Source organism: Alligator sinensis, unplaced genomic scaffold (assembly GCF_000455745.1).
Source record: "Alligator sinensis unplaced genomic scaffold, ASM45574v1 scaffold1469_1, whole genome shotgun sequence".
Lineage (NCBI taxonomy): Eukaryota > Metazoa > Chordata > Crocodylia > Alligatoridae > Alligator > Alligator sinensis.
Window position 1 is genome coordinate 625,371 of NW_005842795.1, and position 8,547 is coordinate 633,917.

Here is an 8,547-nt window from a genome sequence, read left to right on the forward strand (position 1 = left end):
CACTGAGAATGTTAGTCAGATACAGAAGAATGGCTCCAAGAGACTACTATAGTTCAAAGGTCTTTTTATGAGTTATTCTGTTAAAAGGATTATACTTTTGTGCAGATAGCCCCAGGCAACAGGCAGGCAATACACTGACTTTTCAGCGAGAAACATGGGATTTACACTATTTATAAGACAAAGATACTATGCATGCATAGAGAAATCTAGTTTATAGCAAACAAATGATCAACATAAAATTTAACTAAGAAATTAATAAAAATCAGGCATATTTGGAGTTTGGAGGTAAAAGAACTTAGCACTCATTTGCTTAAACAATATTTCTCTACATTGCTTCCTATGTGCTAAAACAAACTGCCTCTTTTTCAGCAGACCAGAAGTATTTTACACTATGAAACTGGTAAAATCAGCAGACTTGGATATAAAATGTAGTAAGAAGAAACAGAATAAACTTTTGTTAGTTTTGTCTTTCCAGTAAATAAAGTAATAGCAGTAAAACTGTATTTTTAATTCATGAAATTTTCTGCCCAAGAAATGACAAGGTATAATAGTTTAATTATAAGGACCATTAAAACATTTAGGCAAAAATGAATGTCTGACAACATTTATTCTTGGAAAATTCTGAACATCTGGATAAGTTTGGTCACTGTCTAAATCAATCATATCACGCTATTCCTAGCTTGTATCCCTTTCTGACTACAGAAAAAGATTAGTATTCCTCTCTGCCTTTAAGAAATGAAAATGATTCTTGAATATTATTAAATAAACAAGTCACTTATGTCACTGGAACATTAGGAGTATTTGAATAGCAGACAGGACTCATGGAGTCCTACTCCCTGATCATGACTAGCATTAATTTTAAGTAGGTTATGTGGAGTTTTTTTAGACTAAGCATGATATCACCAAATAAGGAAAAGCTGAATTAATTTACCGTTTCATAATATACTCTAACACAGAACACAACAAGCTGCTATTTTAGTTCTCATACCTGAAATTCCAAAAATAATCATAGTAATTAAAAATTCAGCAACTTTAATCACAAAGTGCTTTAGATTTTATATATACATGAGTATTTTTTTTAAATACGGAAGTGTGGAAATGATTTAAACAGAACACAGTAGTACTTACATAAAACACGAGTCCAGAAAATAATGAATAACCCTAAACCTAACTGAAACCAAAGCAGAACAATGTAGTCATTGAAATTCTGGATACCAGAATGCTCTTATAAAGAGGTACCATGGGATTTTTAATGGCCACAAGTAAATGGAACCTCCTTCCCTTGAAAGATGGCACTTTCCAAGTACAGAGAGCACTCTTAACCACTGGAGACAATGGTCCAGTGTTGTTTCAGAAGGATCCCCAAAATCAGTGTCTATCACACAAACGCAAGAGTAGATGAAGTGTTTCTACTTGTAGAAGTATGATAAAGCTTTTGCAGAACCTTTGGGATGAAGGTGTTTTATAAAGAGTACACCTTTACCTAACAGAAATGTAGTCTGTTAGGACCAGACCCAGTAAAGGATTTATTCCCTAAATTTTAGATACTGCAATAACTAACTTTTAGGTGCTGTGCCTCCATAATGGAATCCAAAAATCAGCACACTAAGGAAGAGCCAACCTAATCAGCACATTTAACCTAGGACCAGCCAAAGGAAATAGTATACACTTGGATTTGCCTTTAAATCTTTCCTGCCTGCTCTCATGACAACCCATGTCCCAATATGCCCTGAAGAAATTACCACTTTGGAGAATAATGTCATTCAGTCACAAGGTGCATTATGTCCTTAGTGTGATGCAGTCAACAAGAGTGCTAAGTGCTGCCAGTTATGATGACAGCATTAATGATGTGGACACCATTTCACCAGAAACTGGAATAAGACTTAGTCCACCTAAAGCGTTGTTACGCATTGCACTTTTTGCTGCTTATATGTTGACTGGTCTTAGTACTAGTTCAAGTTTGAAGCAGTTGCACCTTAGGTGCTTTTGGGGGAGCTATTTCCCCTGCCTTGAGAAGGAAGCCCCAGCTCAAGGGGACCCATCTAGCCCCCTATCTTTTTCCCCCTAGGTCCCCTCCTGAATCTGTCTGCTCTGCAACCTCACCAGCTAGCATGTGCTCTGCAGGCTGTTTGCATGGGCCTGTACCCCTGGGGGTGGGAAGGTCACACCCCTGGAGGTGGGAGGGGGAGTTGGCTTGGTGCCAGAACTACCCTTGGGCAGTAGAGTTTCTGGGGTGGTAAGTTTGTCTGCAAAGAATAAGAGGGTGGGGGAAGGGACACTGCATCCTGGGATGCGGGAGGACTGCAACTTGGGTGGCTCACCACTGGAGAGTAGCCACACATTAATGGAACATGAGCTGGGTAACAAGGATCAGAGATAAACCTGTCCTGGAGCAGTATAACTTTAAGCCACCTAAAGTGTGCTTAAAACAAGTTTCAGATATTAATGTGCAAACAATCCAGGGGCTAAGAGCTTCAGGAGCTGCCTAAAATTAATGTGTAACAAGGCCCCTAATCTCATATAGGTAAAGTCCACACTTGGAAAAAAAAATTGTGTTAGCCAATCTACGTTGAAATATTATTGCAGGAACATGAGAATGGAAGGAGCCTCTAAGTCACAAACAAGCCATCACATCATATATTTCTTTGCATAAACTGACAAAGGTCAATCTTAAAAAGCAATTAGGGTTTTGTCAATTTTTTTTTTGGTTGAGAGGGGGAGGGAGGGCTCCCTTAGTGCGGAACCAGTAGCAGAATTTTGCTGAAGCCTGGGAGCAAAAGCTGTTCAAGTACAGGCCATTAGCACTGATCTTTGGGGCTGAGCAATGAGAATATCTTGCAAACCTGCAGAGTACCCCACCACTACTCAAAACTGATGAGATGCCTCATGGTATCCGAAACTGTGCAATAGACAAGAGACATCTTCTTTGAGCATATCACAGGCTATCACCTATATGAAGACAGCCAACCAAGACCACCTGCCAGAAGCAAGACCAAGGGGACAGACTGAAATGCCCCCACAATCATCACAGACTCACCAAGACTGTTTAATGCCTTTAAACATTTACCAACCCAGCAACTGTATAATGTGTGCTAAAATCCATTGTCTATGTCTTACAACCTGGCAACTCTCACTGATGCAACTTCTGTAAGCAGGAGCTTGCCTTCCTTCCATAGTGTTGTGCTGAAACTTCCTACCCACTCTACCCCAGGCTAATGTAGGCTGCATGACTACCTGTGTGTTTTAAAGCTCTTCTCCATACCTGTTCTAGTCTGAGTTCACTGTCTGAAACATGCGTGAACAAAAGTATATGCAGTATTCTATGAAGGTCTCATCAGAAGCTAGTAGGCAAAGTTATGGAAGTAATTCTAGGCTTCTCAACAGAGTTCATCTCAACCAGCTAACATTTACAATTGCCTTGTCTATATTAGCATTTCAGTATACATGAATTAATACATCTTAAATACCTACCTTTTTACCTCTGCAGATATTGTCAAGGATAAGACATCAGATAGAAATAACTGGGTCATATTAACTTGCATATGGGCTGATGAACGTGTGACAAGATGTGCATAATATTTCCAGTCCCCCATTTTCCTAATTCCTATGTACTTATTAAAGTGACCTTTGAAGGCTTTGATTTTTTTTTAATTAATTTTTGGTTTGACTATCACTTCCAGCTGGATAAACAAATTCAGCTCCAAAAGAAATTTAACAGGAAACAGAAAGACCATCATATTGCCATTTGCCACAGAAAATATTATGGACCCTTTCTAAGCCCCAGTACTTAGCTTAAGTATTACATACAAACTATGCAAATTACACACTAATACTTCAAACATACAAATGGTTATATGTACTTCCACAGGAAATTACTCAAGGCAATTTAAAGTGTAAAGTCAAACAAATTATCATCTATAATTGAAAATATGGAATAAGTTTTAATTAAACATGACTTCTCTACTGAAAAGGAAAACATTAAAAACTTGCAACAGAGGAAGATGGACAATATTTAAAAACAAGAAAAGAATTGAATGAAAAAGGAAAGTAAAAAGCCCCACGCAAACTTATTTCCAAGTTGTCCAACTTTATTCATAAAACCACATCCTTTCATGATCAGATTTGTTTATCATGAAGATTTGAAACAAAGGAACATATTGAGGAAAATACATAGAGCCTTAAGGCAAACTTTAAAATAGTATGGTGCTTCATTATCAAAGTAATAGGCTTCTGAAAAATATCATAATATTAGACCAAGACAGACAAGGAGGAGTTTGGGGGTGCAGGGATAAGCAACATAATTCTTTCTTCAAAATGTAAATTTAGTTATTTTACATATGACAAAGAAGTAAGTCTATAGGCCACACAGATTCCTACCACAGAAATGGGACCCTGCTGTTTTTTTGCATGGGATCAAGGGGCCAACATTTAAAGGGTGTTCCACACAACTTTCCATTTATGATGAGAGTTTATATATTGTTCACAATATGTGCATTGGCATATGGCAAATGTTAATGCCTATGAAGCGCTTGCAAATATTAGACAAAGATTAGACAACCTCCATCCTTGTAGACAGGGATCACAATGTGACCAGATTTACCAGGAACCTACCACAATGACAGAACAAGCAGCACCACCTAACACAGCCATAAACTGGTTCAGGCCACCTTGAAAATTCAAGGGACTACGATAATTGGTTTCCCTTGGTCCATAGACCAGCCTAGACCTTTATCTATACAACAATGCAGCAAATCCTCCTAGGCTAAGTACAGACAGTCAAAAACTCTGAGACCGAATTGATTCAATCTTTGCAGGTTTCTGTAAACTGCCTAGATTGAACCGATTAGAAAGTGAACTGATGTTAACTTTTCCAACCTGAAGGGCAGCCAGACCCCTGCTGCGCACATCTCCTACCTGACAGCCACAACAGAAAGCCAGGAGATGGGCAATTCCCCAGCCATGCCCCTCTTCAGCCTCCAGCCTGCTGAGGAAAGGATGTGTGGGGGAAACACCCCCACCAGACCCCCAGCTGGGGTCTCCCTGCCCCGGGGAAAGGGTGGGGTGGGGGAGCCTGAAGTGGGGGCTTTACTCCCCCAACCTGAGCTGAGAACTGGGAGCCAAGGTAATCACCCAGCCATGCCTCTCCCTTGGCCACTGGGTAGGCTTAGGAGGGAGCTGGGGGGAGTGGGAGAAACAGTTGCCCTCTCCCTCCCCCTCCTGCTATGCCAGGTCCCCAGCCAGGCTGTGCCCCAGTGCAGAGGGGTGTGTGGCTCTTGCAGTGGGGTCTTTACTGCCCCCACCCAAGCTGGGAGCCAGGGCAATCACCCAGCCACACCCTGTCCTGAGCCAGCGGGCTGGTGGGAGTTGGCGGGGGGGAATGCCCCCCAACTCTGGACCCCCAGCTGGGCTATGCCCAAAATGTAGGGAAGCCTGCAGTCAGGGGTTTGCTTCCACCCCAGCTGGGAGCCAAGCCAATTCCCCCTGCGAAGGAGGTGGAGGTCTGGGGGAATCTGCTGGGCTTTGGGCTGCCTGGGATCTTACAGCTGGGGGCAGGGCTTCCCTGCTCAGCCTGTGAGGTCTGCAGCCTCCCAGGGGCCCATATCCAGGATGTAGCTGAGAGAATCGCAAAAATTATTTGGCCCTCCGGCCACTACCCTGCGCTCCTTATCCATGTGGGCACAAATGACATGGCTCAGAGCAATCCCAGCCAGGTCATGAATGACTACAGGACTCTAGGAGTGGGGCTGAAAGGGTTGGCGGCACAGGTGGTTTTCTCCTCGATCCTTCCCATTACATGTCAGTGGCACAGGAGCGTGAGAAGAATTCAGGAAGTAAACAGAAGACTGCAGCGCTGGTGCCATTATGAAGGCTTCAGTTTCTACGACCACGGCCCACACTTCAGAGTGACAGCCAGTGAGTTATTGGGAAGGGACAGTCTCCACCTCACTCGCACGGGAAAGAAGCTCTTTTCAGCCAGATTGGCTACCTGCTTGACCAGGCTTTAAACTAAGTTTGCTAGGGGATGGGCAGATAATCACTGGTGCAAGCCAACCAAGCATCAGCCACCAAACCATTTGGTCAGGCTGTACAAGGAAACAAACTCCTACCCCACCCCAGGGACAGGGCTCTTCCAGGAGTGCAGGGAAACCTAGGGCCTCCGATGGCAAGCTCATTTGCCTTTACACAAATGCCAGGAGCCTGGGCAACAAACAGCTGGCCCTACTCCTAAACAATAATGATTACAATCTCATAGGAATAAAAGAGGTGGGAATCTACCTATGACTGGACCACAGGTATTGATGTCTATACCCTGTACAGGAGAGATCATGTTGCAAGAAAGGGCAGGAGTGTAGCTCTCTATGTGAAAGAGCAATACACTTCCCTACAGGCTGAGACTGGCAACCAAGGAGGGAGACTTGAGACCCTCTGGATAAGAATAAGGGGAAAACTTGATGAAGGGGATATAACAGTAGGAATCTACTACAGATCTCCTGATCAAGAGCAAGAACTTGACCATGAGCTCATCAGGGAATTGGCTGAGGCTGCATACTCTCAGTGCATGGTTGTTATGGGTGACTTTAACTACCCGGACATCTCATGGGAAGAGAACTCAGCCAAATCTGATCAGTCGCAATACTTCCTCATAAGCACTGATGTGCTTTATTTGTCTCAAGAAGTCTACAGACCGACAAGGGGCAAGGCACTGCTGGACCTGGTACTGGCCAAAGGGGATGATCTAATCAGCGACTTGAGAATCAAAGGGAAGCTGGGAGACACTGACCATGAGTTGATCACTTTCTCTATTCACCCCAAAGCTGGCAAGCCAGTCAGCAATACAGAAGTCCTTGACTTTAGGAAGGCTGACTTCCACAAGCTTAGGAGGCTAGTTGTTCAGACTCTGAGAAACCACTGTCTGGCAGGGAGGAATATTCCATAATGAATGGTTGCTCCTCAAGGATGCAATCCTTGAAGTACAAGGGAAGTCCATTCCAACCCACAGAAAAAATAGCAAAATGGCTGGATGACCCCCTTGGCTCAATAGGGAATTCAAAGACCTTCTGCACCTAAAAAAAGAAGCTTATAAAGGATGAAAGACGGGAAACACCACTAAGGAGGAGTACTCAACACTAGCCCACACCTGTAGGGAGCAAACTAGGAAAGCCAAGGCTGAAACTGAGCTCAAACTGGCCACAAATCAAGGACAATAAAAAGTACTTCTTCAAATATGTGGGAAGTAGGTAAAAGAACAAGAGTAACATTGGACCCTTACTAAAGCAAGTGGGGCAGCTGATAACTGACACCCAGGAAAAAGCCAATCTCCTTAATGACTACTTTGCATCAGTCTTGCATCAGCCCAGTGGGATCACCCTGCCTGACAAGAGGAAGGATCACAAGGGGAAGGGCAAATCTGCACCCATCATTACCACTGATCTTGTGAGGGAACATCTTAAGAGGCCGGACATCCACAAATCAGCCAGCCAGATGGAATACACCCAAGAGTGCTAAAGGAACTAGCTGACATTATAGCACAGCTTATGGTGAGGATATTCAAGAATTTGTGGTGCTCAGGCGATGTACCTAATGATTGCGTAACCCGGGCGGTACTCCAAGAGATGCTCCCTCTCCAATTGAAGGGATCAAAGCAGGTGCACAAGCACTGTGGGAGGTGTAGGGACTCCTCTCCTCCCCCTATAGAGCAGAGCCAGACCACCAATGGGGACTTAACCATATACCTTTTAATGAGGGAACAATACTTGGAACATAACCAGTATAAGCCAGGGAGGTATAGGGGACACTACAATGCCCCGAAGGGGCAGGATTCAACAAAGGTTAGACACTTACAATCATAGACATATTCATCCAGTTGACAAAAGACAGGGTTAACCAAAATGTAAAACACAAACAGCAGAACAAACAATACTGGTTGGTGAAATACAAAAGGCACAAAATACAAAATGTCAAATGACAAGGAATATAGGGCCTAGGTACCTGGAGGAGGAGAAAGGGGAAAAACACAATAGCCCCTTTCCACTGAAAGAGGAATTTTTCCTTGTTAGCTCACTCACCCCAAGTCACCAAAGCTTGGACTTGAACGCAGCTCTCCCACACAGGAGGCAGAAACTCTGCCACACAGGCACCAGTGCTGGCACTACTCCAAGCTGCTAGGGGTCTTGACCTTCCTGGAGCCCTGGCCTCACATTGAGCTGCCTGGCCTCTGATTGGAGGAGCTGGAAGCAGACCTGGGAACCTCTCAGGTCACTGCTCAGATCTTGCTGGAGTGGGGGAGCCTCTCCTGCCGGTCACAGCTTCTCATAGAGGATCCTGGAGCCCAGCGGGGAGCCTCTCCTGCCAGCCACACACCGCACTGCTGAGGACCCCAGTGCTGCCTGCAGGTCCCACTCCTTCAGGCTCTTCTGGGGCAATTGCTCCTGCCCCGCTGGCTCAGCTCTTGCCAGCTCCTTGAAGCTCCCTCCTTGTGGTCCCTTGCTGGTCTCTTTCCTGAGTCAGCCGTGCTGCCCCTTTTATCCCCCTCCAGGTGACCCAAGG

General features: G+C 44.2%; 1 protein-coding gene and 1 long non-coding RNA gene across 2 annotated transcripts in view; both read right to left on the minus strand.

Moving 5' to 3' along the window:
* The window catches only part of RAPGEF4 (Rap guanine nucleotide exchange factor 4), a gene marked incomplete at its 5' end in the record, with an annotated part of 261,647 nt that overhangs the window by 188,079 nt on the left and 65,021 nt on the right, over nucleotides 1-8,547 (minus strand). The window lies entirely within an intron of this gene.
* LOC112547906 overlaps nucleotides 1-8,547 on the minus strand; it is a 70,410-nt gene that overhangs the window by 14,021 nt on the left and 47,842 nt on the right. The window lies entirely within an intron of this gene.